Genomic DNA, 17,282 nt, shown 5'->3' on the forward strand with positions numbered 1-17,282 from the left:
GGGAAACCATTGGGGCAGCTTCCCCATTTGGTTTCAGACTCATTTCCAGAGAATGTGAAGGCTTATAGTCACATGAAAAGGCAAGTCTAATACTTCATTCCTATTTTGTTAACTAAGGTAAACAAATAAGTTTGGGTTTTTTTTTTCTTTTTTTTTTGAGTGTGAGGAAATGAACTACAGTAGTTTAATGAAACCAGGGAGATGTAGCACCTTGGGAGAAAGGAATTTGGTTTTTAATAGGTAGGGATCCCAAGAGCAGGAAAAAAGGAGTGAGGTTTATGTGGAGTGAGGCTGACCTTTCCTACCTGATCTAAGTTAAGTTTCATGAGAGATCCAGGTGAGATATTTCCTGATTACGTTCTAATGTCACCTCTAGATTTTTTCCTGACCATTTTAGTACTCTCTTCGAAACTACCCCCAAACCACTTACTATCCTCTCAGTTCTCAAATCAGCCCATGGTTGTCTCTATTTTATTTTCACTTTCTTTCTTCTATTCTCCTTTACTCCTTTTGCTTCTTCCATGTGTGCCCTTGTCTAAGTGTTTATAGAAAATACATATGTGGTTGTGTATATGAATATATATATCTATGTAAATGATGAAATGCAACTTGTAAGCACTGAATAAATGTTTTGAAATAAATAAACGAAAGTAACATTCAATAATATTTTGCAATTGGTTGAATAATACTTGCTCTTTCTGTTTTCAACTTAATGATTTAACTGATGATTGATGCGTTCAGTAGTATATCAAAGTAGAGCATGTCATAGTGCCAGTCTGTATACTAGCTATCCCTCAGGGATTATTCAACTCATTCATTCATTTAAAGCATATTTATTGAGCACTTAATGTGTGTCAGGTACTAGTTTTAGGTACTTGGGCATCATCAGTGAACAAAACAGACAAAAATACCTGCTGCATATAGCCTACAGTCTAGAGGAGAGAGACAGGCAATAAATGACAAATTAATTAATTCACTAACTAGATGATATTATATATTAGAAGGAAATGCATGCTTTGAAATATAGAAATAGGTGTGCTGTGCGTGTGTGTGTGTGTGTGATTGGAACAGGTTGCAGGGTTTTTTGTTTGTTTGTTTGTTTGTTTTCGGTACACGGGCCTCTCCCTGTTGTGGCCTCTCCCGTTGCGGAGCACAGGCTCCAGACGCGCAGGCTCAGTGGCCATGGCTCACGGACCCAGCCACTCCGCGGCATGTGGGATCTTCCCGGACCGGGGCACAAACCCGTGTCCCCTGCATCGGCAGGCAGACTCCCAACCACTGCACCACCAGGGAAGCCCTCAGGTTGCAGTTTTAAATAGAGTGGACATAGTGTTGGTCTTATTGAGAAGGAGATGTTTGAGAACCAAAGAGAGCAAGTCAGGTACTGAACTAGGCCGATCTTTTAGGGCCCCTCAAATCTCACTACAAAGGTGATACCTATTCTGCCTTTGTGTAGAGTTGGTCCGATATGTATACCACGTCAGGGTTAAATCCAAAGGGCACCATTACTTTCTCTTGTTGAGAGTCTGATTCATCAATAGAAAACAGAAGCCTTAGAGAGGCATTAGTTCTTATGCTATTGTGTAATATACAGGAAGACAGCTTTTACATTGGCAATACCTTCATACATTCCAAAAGCTCAAATTTCAAATATATAACATATGGCTATTAGAACATAAAAATGCACCTTGGCCTACACTATATAGTTCTCCAGAGAATCTAACTTCACAAAATGAAGTGGTCTGGAAATGAGGACAAGTATCTAGTGCTCAGCCAAAATATTTCTCTGGTGACATAAGAATTAGGGAGCCAAGAACTGCATCACTGACTCCAGATTTCTGGCTTTCTCCCAAGAGTTTAAACATTTGTTTCCTGAGAAGTACCACAAATAATTTCTTGGCTTCTGGACGGGATACCACAAAGCTAAAACTGCACTTCTCTTATTTTGTGAGCTTGAATTAGGACTTTTACATTTTTTTAATTTATATTTTTTTGCACTGTGGTTATACGGCTATATTTTGGATAGTCTGGGTGATTGCTTAATATTATTCTGGCAGATAAAATCTTAGGTAAGGAGCAGATACTATAGACCCCATGTAAATTCTAAATACATTCTAAAGAGTTTTAGAGTGTAAAACATAAAATGAGAAGCTCAAATCTAGTCAGGCCTTACCGGAATTCTGAAGCAAGGCATTTACCTAGAGAAACAGAAAATAGGTCACAGAACATAAGAGATGTGCTCTGAGGAGAATGTTGAAAGAACAGTATTCATCAACCCAAAGAAGAGAAGCCTGAGGGATAATTTAATAATTTTCTTAAAATATCAATGACTCAGATGCAGAGGATAGTCAATAGTCTCTTTATTCTTAGATGATTAAATAAACTTAAGAAAGGGCATGGGAGATTTTTGTTAGACCCTTAAGGAGGAATCTTGATTGTGAAACACAGGAAATGGGTCCTGAGGAAAGTAATGGAATCTTCTCTCTAAAGAGGTTTATAAATAGGAGAAAGTCTCATTTGTCTATGATGGTTTGAATGTAGCAGCAAGACCTAGCGACCCTAAGGATTCTTCTGTAGTACTACATTTGGTACACCAGCTCTTTTGGAATCATGTTGTCTTTATATAATGTTGGAGTGGGCTGGCATGATTTGCATTTAAACTATTGGTTAAGTGATATTTAAAAAAAAAATCTTCTGTAAACAAATTATAATCTTTAGTAGTTTCCTCTCATTTCAAAACATAATGATAGTCTGAGTAATATCTCAGTATGTTTCTTTACCATATCAGTAATAATTATTTCACTGGTGATGATTAGTATAAATATTACCCATTCTTCTTGGAAGGAGGGAAAATAATGTGAACTGTGCCAGTCCACACAAGTTCTGTTACCTTAAGCATTTTGTAAAAGCAAACAGTATTTATTTGAATAATTTCCTTTCCACAGATATCATCAAGGTTACCACATTTAATATGTTTTTTCATATAAGTTCGTTTGCTTTTAACCCATATTATCTTCTTACACAGGCCTTGTAGAGACAGTTCACAAGAAGTGGCTGGGTCTCACACATTTGGAAAGGTAAGTTTTAATTTTCTTAAAATTTATAATAAAATTGTGTAAAATAAATGTATTTGTAATAAAGCAAATTTTATTTTAAAGCATTTTTGGAGACTAATTAGAGCTGGATATGACTTTGTAGGTCATCAAGCTTATTTTACTGTTGAAGAAATTGAGGTCCTGAGAAAATGAAATTTGCATCCAATGTAACAGTGGTAGAATTATGGCCAAAACTCATGTCCCCTAATTCAGTCTAGTGCTCTTAATACACATCACTAAATCTGTCTCTATTTTGATGGTTATTTGTCTGGTGAGGTGCCATGGGTATGTGTATGTCTGTGAGGGATAAGAATCTGTTGGTCCATAGAAGTGTGACAGGCATATGAGAGAGAGATGACTCAGAAGAGCATGTTCTTTAAGATCGAGGGACACAAGAAGGGTACCATGGCAGAGGGAGATTCATACAGAAGATATTTCTTATGACTTTAGAGATGATCTTTTTCTTTTGGGACTCTTCTAGAATAAGGGGTGAGGAGGAGAAGGGAGAGATACTAATTTACCATGCTTGGAAATTTTTTTTAAAAGGTTGATATCAGTTGATATCATGGGAATTTGACTCATATTAAATATCATAGATGATAGTTAAGAAATTAAATGTGGCATATACTGGCCACAACAAATCCCACCAAACCTTATGAAAAAGAATGTTCACAGCTGTTTAATTATTTTCTAAGGAGTCCATAGTAAGCAGCATCTATGTAGCTTGGAATTAGAGTCTGTCTGTGTCATTAAGTATTTGGATGACATAGCAAATGACAATTGTCAAACAGTGTGGCATTCTAAAAGACTCATGGTAATGTGGAAGGCTAATGTCACTGATACATTAAATGAAGGAAAAAGAAGATAGTCCAAATTTACACACAGTCAGGCTACCTTGTCCTAAATAAAAACTCTGTTGCTGGACCCATCTCAAGTTCTCCCCCGCTGGACAACTCAAGTCCTCCTTCATATTTTTCTTGTGGGGCCAGAGAGGGTGGGCCAGAGGGAAGATAGGGAATACTTTCAATACTCCAAATAGAAGATAGTGAGACCTCCTATTTATCATTTAAAACTCCACTTAGACATCATCCCCTCGCTGAAACCCATAGCCTGGATTTCCATAAGCCCACAAGGAAAAAATGCTTCTCTCTATCATAGTATTTAGTAGACTGCATCATATTTGTCTTTACACCTGTCTACCTCCCTGGACTAGACTGTGAGCTTCTTGAGGGAAGAAAATATATTTTTATGCCTTTCCCCTAATTTAGGTTTTCCAAGCTTTAGGAAGAAGTGGAAATGATAACTGCTTTTCTACACTGGCTTCCTTACAATCCTTTATTCTATCTTCTGGGCCTCTGAGATTCTGCAGCCCACTCTGGCATATGGAACTGATAAACTAGGGAAGGAATCTGGTCATTGTTATTTAATGTTTGAGAACTTATAATTATCTGTGGATGTTATATCCTGAGACACTCTGCTGCATTTTCTCCAAAGGAGGGGCCTCTTTTGTATCAATAATGGAACTTTAAGGATTTCTGTTAAGCATTTACAGAAAATTGTTCCTCTTACTTAAAAAAAATGCAAGAGGCTTAGGCATAGTTGCCAAGTGTGGGAATGAGGTCTTTGATGGCTTAGCAATTCTTGCTTTCCCATCTCCTTCCCTTTTGATATTTTCTCATTATGTTTATCCTCCCTCTTCTAGGATTTTTTGTTTCATTCATACATGCATCCATGTGTTCATACCTTCATTCCTTACAGATCACTAAAATGTAGCAGTCCTAGTCTTTGTACTTTGCAAAATACTCAAGATAAGAATTAGTCATACTGTGCAAATGTGAAAGATTAACACCTACCTGCTTCTTTCCCATACAGACCTCTTGAGTACTTTATGTGAATATCAATGCATGCTTTAGAGAAAATAATTCCTGCTTTGAGAGTTTATCACAGAGGCGTTATGCCAAATTGGGACTTGTAACCCCAGTAGGTGGCAAGGGGTAAATCTTGACAAGTAAATGGACAGATGGAGCTTTATTTTATTCAACCCCTGCCCAATCTTCTGATTAAAATCTTCTATCACCTAATTCACACATAGGCTTACTGTGCGCCAGGCACATAGCAGATGCTTTACACACATTCATTTAATTCTCACTGCAATCCTGTGAAGTAAGCCCTTTTAAAGATGAGGAAAGTGAGGCATGGAGATGTTTAGTACATTCTCTAGGGTCACGCAACTAGTAAATAATGGTGCTGAGATTCAAACCCAGGCAATATGACTCCAGATTTAATGTTCTTAGACACTATACTAAGATCTGAAACTTTTATGATTAATTTAGTATGTATATCTGCATTTCTCTTAGCTATTCTGTGTCTTCTTCTAAATGTGTGTCACATATATATGCTAGAGAACAGCTCAGAACCAAGGAAAATGGTATGTAACTTTGCTCTCAACATTTAAACACAGCACACAGGGATTAATGGGGAATATACCAGAAAGGTCAGTTGAAACTAGTAGTAACAGAAAATCAGTGCAACAATTTGGTGACACAGAATGAAGGAAGATTTTTTTTAAAAATTATTTTTCACAGCTTAGTGAGGTATAATTGATATGCAAAGAACTGTACATATTTAATGTGTACAATTTGATGAGTTTGGAGGATTTTTCTTTTTGGTTTTTTTGGGGGGGGTTGGTTTTTTTTTTTTTTTTGCGGTACACCGGCCTCTCACTGCTGTGGCCTCTCCCGCTGTGGAGCACAGGCTCCGGATGCGCAGGCTCAGCAGCCATGGCTCACGGGCCCAGCCACTCCGCAGCATGTGGGATCTTCCCGGACCAGGGCACGAACCCGTGTCCCCTGAATTGGCAGGCGGACTCTCAACCACTGCGCCACCAGGCAAGCCCTGGAGGATTTTTTTTAAAGATGTCTTTTGGGTCCTGAAATTATGAGTCTTTGAACAACTTTCTCTTCAGGGAAATTTTCATTTATTGCCCCTTAGTTGTCACATGAGCACAAAAATGTTTAATGGGTCTTCAAACTTGAATAGAAAAGAAAGGAAATGAGGGGTTTAAAAGTAAGGAAGTTTCATATTTTAATGCAGTAATGCCACCAGCCAGGCAAGGAAAAGTTCTAGAAAAGAGCTTTGTAAGAACGAGTCTTATAAAGTGAATAAAAGACTGTGTGGCTTTTAGAAACTTAGTGATTAGCACTGTGGTGTTAATATTGCTGAAACTTTGACTATTTAAAATAGAAGAAGTTAAAAGAAAGATGTCTGAATTAGTTCTAACCTGTTACCATGTGAGATAATATACTTTTGTACTTGAGAATAAAGGACAGAAAGATTAAAACCAATGAACACCATTTAGTTTATCTAGTGATGTTTGATAATTGTTCCAATCAGCAAATGTTCATCTTTTTTTAGCGGTGTGGTAATTCTCTAGAGTTCCTAATTTTCTAGTTTTAGAATGACCCATGCCTCAACCTGCTACACAATCCAAATGGTCACCGGACAATCTCATTCTCAGTCTCAGAGCTTTAAGGACCATGTATATATCATTAACTCTCAAATGTTATCTCTAGTACTGAACTCTCTGCTATGCTCCAGATTTGTGTATCCAACTGTCTACTCTGTATCTTCACTTGGAAGTTTAATGAGCATCTCAAACTTATCATGTCCAAAATTGAATTCTTTATTCCCACACCAAGCCTGCTCCTCCCCCACTGTGCCTCCTTTCAATAAATGGCATCACCATTTACCTAGTTGCTTAGATTAGAATCCTTGGTGTCATTTTAGATTACCCTCTCTCTCACATACCCTACATCTAATCCTTTAGAAAATCACATCAGCCCTACCTTCAAAATATATTCAGAATATGGCGCTCCCCACCATCATAATGCAAGCTGCCATCATCTCTTGGCTAGAAAATTACAAAAGTTTCTCGGATAGAAAACTGTTTCCTTTTCCAGTTTATTGTCTACTCAGCAGCTGGAGTTATCTATAAGCTATAACTAATTTCATATACTCCCTAATCAAAACCTTCCAATGGCTCCCCATCTCACTCAGAACAAAAGCCAAAGTCTAAAATGGCCTGGAAGGCACCACACAAACTGCCCCCTCTGTCTACCTCTCTGACCTTTCCTCTTCTTACTTTCTTCCTTGCTTACTCTGCTCCGGCAACACAGGCTTCCTTGTCACAACCTACACAGTCCCTCGTCAGGGCCATTGCACTTGCTATTCCATTTGCCTGAAACACTCTCTACTCAGTTATCTTCATGACTCCCTCCATCCTTTTATTCAGATCCTTCCTCAGAGAGGCCTTGCAGATCATCCTCTCGAAAATAGCATTGTTTCCTCACTCCACCCATTACTATTTAACCTCTTACCCTGCCTCTTTTTTTTATGGCATTTATCATTACCTAACATATTTTTTTTGCTTTCTTGTTTGTTTATGATCTATCCCCACCACTGGAATGTAAGTTCAGTGAGGGCAGGAATTTGTTAATTCATTGCTGTATCCCGCTTACCTAGCACAGAAATCAATGTTTGTCAAATAAATGACTGACTGAATGAATGAATGACGGTAACCTAGGGAGAAAGTAGGTCATAGTCTGAGGAAAGAAATAAAACATTTCTTTAAAGATATGCTGCCAATCTAAAATATAATTCACAAATATTAGTGTAAAGTATCCAGCTGTTCTCTTTTCGGGTGATACAGCCACTTTGAAGTCAAATGTTAATATGCAATAAATATGATCCATAAAATCTGTGGTTTTCTTCTAAATTAAATGCAAAGATTAATAGATGAGATGGTTTTGAAACCCCGTTTAGGAACTGTTTAAGCATTTTAAAACCCGTATGCCACTATTAGAATGACAACTTGAGAAAATTAATGTGTATTGTTGATCTTTATTTTTCCTAAAATTACGCTGGGCCCTGGCTGATTAGGAATTTTCTGCTGGTTGTCCGGCCTCCAGCTGGGACTTAACTTCCTAATTTTATTAAGGCTCAATACAAGGACACACATGTGTATACTCTGGTTTCCTGTTAGTAGTTCATTAACAAGTTCATTATATGTTTGTTCCTGTCTCAGCATTATCAAGACAAATAGGGAAAGATCATGATGTTATGGTAAAATTCTATATGATTGTTTCTCTGAACTCTTTTGATGGAAAACTGTTTATTTTATAATACATTTAGATGTTAAAGGGGATAAGTGGGACAGTTGTAACTTGTATTCTCAGAAAAAAAATTCGGCAGAACAGACTCATCTGGAGAATAGCCTAGTCTGTTTTAATGAATTTATGGAAAAAAAGGCTTTTACCACGTTTCATCAATTATTTTCAAAGGATTCAAATAAACTAAGGAGTATTGAATACTAAATAGCAGTGTGATATAGTGGAAACTGATTCTTATATAGGCTGTTACTAACTAAATGACCTTGATTAGGTCATCGCTGCATTCAAGGCTTTGGTTTACTTGGCTGTAAAAAGAGGGTGTTAGACTAGGATTTTTAGATTTGTTTCAGCATTTAAGCAGTATCTGTGAACATGATGCTTTCTTACCTTTGAAAGTAGGAATATCAGTTTTCATGATATGATTAATAAAAATTTTATCTTGATAATTGTTGAATCTAGATAATGGGTACATGCAGTTTCATTATACTATTTCTACTTTTATATATCTGAATATTCTTAAACAATAGCAAACTTAGAAATATAACTGATGAATAAAATGCTTGATAGCAGATAATATATTATGTTCAAACTGATCTTGTGAAGTCTATTTCATGTCTATGCTGTTTTCTTCCAGTGTCATCTGAAACATTTATATAAAATAGCAGTTCCTCTTATGATCATTCCAGGGCAGTTTTCTTCAGTTTTTAGGGAACTGCGCCAAGGTTCACGACCAGATTAAAAATATCCCCATGTACAGATTTTCAAGGTGAAAGTATTCCTTGATCAGAAAACTAACAAAAGTTTCTTACAAGCATCATATAATTTATATTGATTTGGCAACTCACAACATGAACTTTAGATTGGCTTAATTATCTGTACCTCATTCTTAAACCCAGGCTAATTTTTCCCCTCACCACCCTACACATTGCCAGGTCATTTCTGGAAGATAATATGGCAGACTACATTGCAGCTGAGAAATCCTGGGTTTAAATCCCTATTTCAACCATTTCCTAAATGTGAGACCTTGGGAAAGCTTTTAAACTTCTCTGAGTCTCAGTTATCTTTTCTATAAAATGGGAATGTCAATAGTAGTATCTACATCATGGAGTTATTGTGAGGAATAAGGAACATGGGTAATCATTAAACACACTGCCTGACAAGCAGTTTAAACCAACATCATGAGCCTATTCTGTCATTATTATTTTTGTCACTTAGTTGTTTGCATTATTAGAATAAAGCTATGTGTGGAGAAATTTTGTTAAAAAGGGAGAAAATATGGCTGTTTTGGTTACCTTCACTAGAAGCATTCAATACATGTTTATTGAACATCTGCTGTACTCTAGGAACTGGATTTATAGAGGCAAGTAAGGCACACTTCCTGCTCTTAAGGAAATCACATACTAAGGGGAAAAACTGACATGTGAAAGCTTAGAGTCAGGGCTGAACTTAAAGGAGTGACAGAGTAGGCAGTTGTTGGCATGCTGAGATTTAAAGGGAGCTAAAAACAAAATATAACCAAAGCCAGAAACCTCTGGCCTATCGCTACATCTGAATTACCATTAGCATATTTTTCTTTGGAGTTTATACATTCTTTGATTTTTGGATTCCATGTGCAAATGCCTTTGGGAAGAATAACACATTAAGTAATATCAATTGCATCTTTAAAAAAATTGAAGTATAGTTGATTTACAGTATTGTGTTAGTTTCAGATGTACCACATAGTGATTCTTTTTTAATATTTTTTTGCAAATTATATCTCATTATAGGTTATTACAAGATAATGGCTATATTCCCTGTGCTATACAGTAAATCCTTGTTGCTTATCTATTTTATGTATAGTAGTTTGTATCTGTTAATCCCATACCCCGAATTTCTCCCTCCCTCCCTCCCTCTCCCCCTCCCTCCCTCCCTCTCCCCCTCCCTCCCTCCCTCTCCCCCTCCCTCCCTCCCTCCCTCTCCCCCTCCCTCCCTCCCTCTCCCCCTCTCCCTCCCTCTCCCCCTCCCCCTCCCTCTCCCCCTCCCTCCCTCCCTCCCTCTCCCCCTCCCTCCCTCCCTCTCCCCCTCCCTCCCTCCCTCCCTCTCCCCCTCCCTCCCTCCCTCTCCCCCTCCCTCCCTCCCTCCCCCTCCCTCTCCCCCTCCCTCCCTCCCTCCCTCTCCCCCTCCCTCCCTCCCTCTCCCCCTCCCTCCCTCCCTCCCTCCCTCTCCCCCTCCCTCCCTCCCTCTCCCCCTCCCTCCCTCCCTCTCCCCCTCCCTCCCTCCCTCTCCCCCTCCCTCCCTCCCTCTCCCCCTCCCTCCCTCCCTCTCCCCCTCCCTCCCTCCCTCTCCCCCTCCCTCCCTCCCTCCCCCCCTCCCTCCCTCCCTCCCTCTCCCCCTCCCTCCCTCTCCCCCTCCCTCCCTCTCCCCCTCCCTCCCTCTCCCCCTCTCCCTTTTTTTTTTTTTTCTTTTTGCGGTATGCGGGCCTCTCACTGTTGTGGCCTCTCCCGTTGCGGAGCACAGGCTCCGGATGCGCAGGCTCAGCGGCCATGGCTCACGGGCCCAGCCGCTCCGCGGCATATGGGATCCTCCCAGACCGGGGCACGAACCCGTATCCCCTGCATCGGCAGGCGGACTCTCAACCACTGCGCCACCAGGGAGGCCCCTCCTCCCTCTCCCTTTTGGTAACCATAAATTTATTTTCTACGTCTGTGAGCCTGTTTCTGTTTTGTACATGGATTCATTTGTATTATTTTCTAGATTCCATGTATAGTGATTTCATATAATATTTGTCTTTTCTCTGTCTGACTTATTTCACTAAGCATAATATTCTCTAGGTTCATCCATGTTTCTGCAAATGGCAATACTTCATTCTTTTTTATGGCTGAGTAATATTCTATATATACCACGTCTTCTTAAGCTAAGCATTTGTTGATGGGCACTTGGCTTGCTTCCATGTCTTGGCTATTGTAAATAGTGCTGCTATGAGCTCAATTGCACTTTTATGAAGATTTATTTCTATGTTATTTAGAGTACAGAAAAAATTGCTATAATCAAGACACATCAAAATATTATGGCTCAAGCAACAGACCAAAAGTGGGCAGGCAGCACTGCTGCAGGAGGTCATCCAAGGCCCAGGGTCCTTCTGCCTGTTGCTTTGCTATCTCTTAGTATGGTGACTTTCTCTATGTGGTCAAATTGGCTCCCATTATCATGTCTGTGCTATAGACTACTGGTTGAGTGAGGAGAGAGAAGGAAGAGGACAAGAGTTTTTTTTGTCAAAACATGATCCAAAGGTTGCACACATTGCTGCTGCTTGCATATCATTGTCTAAATTTCTGTCACATCTTCTGCAAAGGAGTCTGGAAAATATAGTCTCTGGCTGGGAGGGCATGTACACAGCTAAAGTTCATAAGGTTCTGTTACTAACAGGAAGAATAGGAGAATGGATACTGGGAAACAATTAGAGTCTTTGCCACAGTTTATCAGACAACTTTATCTTGATAAGCTTCCTGAAAGACCTAGGCCTTTCCAAATAGGGGGGTTGTATGAGTCATAAATGGTTAAAAAGACGGTTGACTACCAAACGTAAGGTAGATAGATAGAGGGAAGCAGCCGCAGAGCACAGGGAGATCAGCTCGGTGACCGCCTGGAGGGGTGGGATGGGGAGGGTGGGAGGGAGGGAGATGCATGAGGGAAGGGATGTGGGAACAGATGTATATGTATGACTGATTCACTTTGTTATAAAGCAGAAACTAATAAAAAAAAACTATACTTCAATATAAAATAAAAATTAAATTAAAAAAAGAAAAAAAAAAAGACGGTTGACTTGTCTGTGGTGTTTTCTGACATCAACCAATTATTCAGTCTCAGATTTTCTAACACCAACTGGGTATCCTACCATTCAATTCAATTCTGACACTATCTGTAGTTAGCAAAGACCCCACAGGTTAAGAGGTCAGTCCATCAAGACTGTCCCCCCCACCTTGGGCCTCCCTGGTGGCGCAAGTGGTTGAGAGTCCGCCTGCCGATGCAGGGGATACGGGTTCGTGCCCCGGTCTGGGAGGATCCCATATGCCGCGGAGCGGCTGGGCCCGTGAGCCATGGCCGCTGAGCCTGCGCGTCCGGAGCCTGTGCTCCGCGACGGGGGAGGCCACAACAGTGAGAGGCCCGCATACCGAAAAAAAAAAAAAAAAAAAAGACTGTCCCCCCTTCAGATGCCAGTCAAAAGCCCCAGTACTTCTGACCAACTAGTTATAAATTCAGGAAGTCATAATGACTCATTTCAGGTTTGATAGTTCACTAGAATGACTCAAGGAACTCGGGAAAACACTTTATTTGCTATTAATGGTTTATTATAAGAGCAGCCAAATGGGAGAAATGTATAGGGCAAGGTATTGGTGGGGATGAGGGTACCACAGCTCATGGAGCTTTTATTCTCTCTCCAGGCATGTCAACTTCCTAGTACCTTAATGTGCTCACCAACCTGGAAGCTCTCCACACCCAGTTGTTTAGGGGTTTTTATAGAAGTCTCATTAGTAAGGCATAATTGATTAAATCTTTAGTGATTGAACTCAACTTTCAGCCCCTCTCACCTTCCAGGAGCTCAGGGGGTGGGCATGATAGCTCCAACCTCTAATCTCAAGGTTGGTTTCTCTGGCAACCAGCCCTCATCCTGAGCGAAGTGGAGGCTCACCAATCATCACCTCATTAGCATAAACTCAAGTTTGGCTGAAAGGAGCTCATTACGAATAACAAAAGACACTCCATTAACTCAGGAAATTCCAAGGGTTTTAGGAACTTTGTGCCAGGAACTGGGGACAAAGGACCAAATATATCAGGAGCAGCAGTTCCCCCCACCCAAGCCATCTCTTCCTAAAGATACTCACCTTTTTTACCACAATGCACATAGAATGAGTTGTTCTTTCCTCTGAGCTTCCTTAGCTACCAATGATTCTATCATAGTATAATGTTCTTATCACACAGTACTATAATTATCAATAGTTTCTAGTTTCTATCCCTCTAACTAGAATGTGAGCTACATGAGGTAGTATCTAGCTCACATTTGTACCCCCAGCATCTAGCAAGGTGTTTGACACATCATTGCTCTGTGAACCGTTAAATGAACGTGAGAGGATAGAAAGCAGAGACTGGCACTGCTGACTTTTGGCAGTCCGTGTGTCTGTGTTTAAGTGTGTTTGGTGTTAATCTGGGGACTAGATCATGATGTTGCTAACTGTATTTCCCAGCTCATTTGGATTTCCTGAGAATCTCAGCTCTGGTATCCTGCTGTTGAATCTGTGGTAGTCTGTAGGGGAGCTCAGAGTTCATAAATTAGCTGGTTTCAGAGTATTAAAAACTGGATTTGGGGGAACACAGGCAGTCTAGATGCCCTTTGTCTTACAGAGCATGTTCTTTATAGGACACTGCTTTTCTGTATACATGTCAACTATACCAAATAACTTTTCAAGTCAGTTTTCCGGGGTGTTATGATTTTTGAAAAATCCCCACAGAGCCTAAGAAGTTTAACATTTGCCCGAAAGTTTAAAAACTGTTCTCAAATTCAGAGAATTTTTTTAAGAATGGGGTGTCTCTGTGTGTGTGTGTGTGTGTGTGTGCATATATAAACTAGAATGGTTATTTTATTTATTTTTTAAATCTTTATTTTTCTTGTTCATGCTAGTTTGATGTCTTTTAGCATTACAAAGGAAATAACACTTTGGGGTATTAAATAATGCCTTTGCTGATTGCCTCACTTGAACAGCAGTTCAGGAATACCCATTTCCTGTTTTGATGGTCAACAGAATGGGAGTTACAGAGCTTTACACAATGAAAGAGATATCGTGATCCCTGCCAGTAAGCTATTTTAGCTGCTGAGGTATCAGGAAGAATCCCAGCAGTAGCTCTGTAGGAAGAACACTGGACTATGTGTCAGGTCTACCTAGGTTTTATTTCTCTTGAATTTTTGACTTCTGGAAGTTATTTAACCTACTGAAACTTGAGTGATATCCATTTATAAAACTGAAATATTATCTACTTAGCTATCAGTGGGATAATGGATAAAATAAAGTAATATATATGTTCCTGCTAAAGAGCTCAGAGATAGTACTTGTCTACCCTAGGCCCATCAGCTTCACTTCATGGTGTCAGCCTAAGAAGTCTCAGTTCTGATATACCCCTTGCCCAATGAGAACCATTTTCTTTTAGTAGGTAGAAGTCTGGAAATAACCTAGTGTATGCCATGCCTCTGGAATTGATTTGGGCCCCTGGGAAACTTTGTAAGCATCAGGCTTTAGCATTTATCTCTTACCCCACCATCTGCTACTGGCTGTTTAATTGGACTTTGGTTCCAGTCTGGAAGCTCAATTCTTTTTCCGTGTCTCTGTTGAAATTGGGATCCAGACCTAAATCTTTTGCCTAATTTCTGCTGGCCCCTTTCCAGGGACTGACAGTTGACTGCTTGCAGAATCATTTGTATCATCTTTCCTGATTCTCTCAGAAGAATGACTTGACCCTAATTGTCCTTAGGAACTTCCCCACTCTGAGGCTTTGATGTACCTCTTCATTTCATGTCCCTTGGGTGAAATGAAGGGACATGACCCTGGCCTGCATCAAATGTGGGTTTATACACTTTTTTTTGGTGTAGACCAGCTTCCAGCTATGGGGGCACCATTCCAACTAGTCTTATCCCACCTCCTTTCTCTACACCAATCAGGCTTACTCCCAGATTCTCTCTTAGGAGTTGCAACATGCCTTGTATCTGTGTCAGAGTAATGAGTGCTAAGGTATAAGCATACAGGTATCACTGGCAACTTCTAACGATGTCACTAGAAAGCCATCAAATAGGACTTTTAGTATATTAAAATGAGTTGTCTTTTTAGTGTCTTTCTCTTCACACCAAGGAGCAAAGCTAAGCCTATGCTTTCACTGAGGCTTCAAATCAAAGTTGAAGTTCAAATCTAATCAACTTTAACATCTGAGGCATGGTGCATTATTGTTTCCAACAGCATTTTATTAACTTTACAGTCAGCCCTCCATATCTGTGTGTTCTGCATCCACAGATAAGGAGGGCCAACTGTACTACACCATTTTATATAAGGGACTTGAGCATCCATGAATTTTGGTATCCGTGTGGGGATCCTGGAACTAATCTCCTGTGGGTACCACGGGATGACTGTATTTAATTTATGGTTTGCATGTCTACAGATAAATGTGCTGTATTATTCCAAGGTATTATGATACTTCTATTTCTTTGAATTGTACCTCTCCATTATACTACTATAAAGTATAGTATAATAAAATATTTGCAAGGGCCAGAAAATTTGGGGGAAATAGGAAGCTTGAAGAAAACTTCCTGGAGAGTTGTTTTTTGTTTTTTTCTTTTTTTAAATAGAAGAAAGTAAATGAGTTAATTGGAATTGTAGTCACAGGGAAAGGAAAGAAGATTTTGAATCTAGATCTCCTTTTTCTTACCATCATGTCAGCAAATTCTGATTATAAAATTCCTCGCATAGGCCTGATAAGTAATTTCTGACAAAAATGACTGTGAAAGAGGCAAACTAGCTGACATCTGAAAAGCAGATACCAAACTCCCTAAACAATTCTCAGTTTCTTTCCACTTTCCAACTTCAATTTAGGGGGAAGCATTAACTATGCAAAAGAACACAGAAAGAAAAAAATATCTTAGGTAAAACATAAAGTTAGTAATGGAGTGAAGACTGTAATCCATGATCCCCTCTTTATTCAGACTCTTTGCTTTTTATTTGTTTATTCATATATTTAGTGTAAAATATATCTTTGGTATTTGAGAGAAGCTGTCAACTCTGAACCTGTGTTCCAAAGCAAGGAAGATAGTTTTTATCCATTGGAATATTAGATGGTATATAGACTGAGATCCATTCTCAATTCATCCCTATTTCAGAATAAATCACTGATGTCACTTCATCTACTTTAGAAAAGCATCAAATGTATCCTGGCTTCTTATAGTTTTGCATGGTTCCTGGTCATGGAGATAAAATCAGGGGTGGATTAAAAACTCTGTGGAGACTTGAAAGATGAGGGATGATTTGGTGTTGATCTGAGTTTCTTAATTTAATTTTATCTGGGCTGAAATAAAATCTTGTTTGGTTATGTAAAGAACTATTTGATAAACTTTCAATGGGAGAAAATATACATGACACTTAATGAATTTTAATTATAACACTGAGGATTTTAGAAATCAGGGAAACCTTAGCCATCATCTAGTTCTAATGCTAATTTTACATATGAGAAACTGACCATTTCTTAGGGAAAATACAGAGGCAATTTTTGCTTGGAACTGAAAGTTAGACTAGATGACTTCTGAGGTTACATTCAATAAATTTTTTGAAACTGAGGCCCAAAGAAGTTAAGGAAGTCGCCCAAGGTCACCTAGTTGATTGTGGAAAGGAGAGCCTAGAGTTGAACCCAGGCTTCTGGATTCCTTGTCCACTTATGAATCTCTTCGTACTTAAAGATATTTGAAACTCAACACAGTGAGTTTATAGTCCTGGCATAGTCCTATCAATCACATACTTACCTTTGGATTATCTTTTAACTCCCAGTGTGGTGAGTCACATAGTAAAATAACATTAGCATACTGAAATGCTGTATCAGGAACTAATTAAAAGGGAAAGAAAATCACTCAGATGAACTTCATGATTTCCTCTGAGTCTTTTGACAAATGTAACCTTGAATGCTGAACTGCTTTGAATGCACATTTTCTCATGACAGTACATTTGGTGGATAAAGCAGAGCTCCTCCTACATAAAGACTTCAGTTCTAAGGTCATTTAAAATCCACTAAGCTAAGAAGCTGTTCAATGAGCAGATGTCAGTGATATTGCAGAAGAATTTGATTATAACTGGACACATTATTCACTTATAGTAAGTCTGGAACTTAAATTTGGGGGAGGGAGAGAGGGGATTAGAGGTAAATTGTTTTGAATAATTATTTGTTTCACTTTCTTCACCTCTTTTTAAATGGGTTCATAAATCTCTTTACTGGCAAAAATTGTTTGACTTGACAT

At 39.2% G+C, this 17,282-nt stretch overlaps 1 protein-coding gene across 1 annotated transcript in view; it reads left to right on the forward strand.

The window, feature by feature from the left end:
* The first annotated feature begins 2,510 nt into the window (after nt 1-2,510).
* Nucleotides 2,511-17,282, forward strand: part of IL13RA2 (interleukin 13 receptor subunit alpha 2) — a 52,810-nt gene continuing 38,038 nt past the window's right edge. The window contains exons 1-2 of the mRNA XM_060087653.1: nt 2,511-2,588; nt 3,026-3,077. The gene's annotated coding sequence lies outside the window, so the exon portion shown is untranslated. The remainder of the gene's footprint in view (nt 2,589-3,025; nt 3,078-17,282) is intronic.

This window comes from Mesoplodon densirostris, chromosome X, assembly GCF_025265405.1.
Source record: "Mesoplodon densirostris isolate mMesDen1 chromosome X, mMesDen1 primary haplotype, whole genome shotgun sequence".
In the NCBI taxonomy this organism is placed as follows: domain Eukaryota; kingdom Metazoa; phylum Chordata; class Mammalia; order Artiodactyla; family Ziphiidae; genus Mesoplodon; species Mesoplodon densirostris.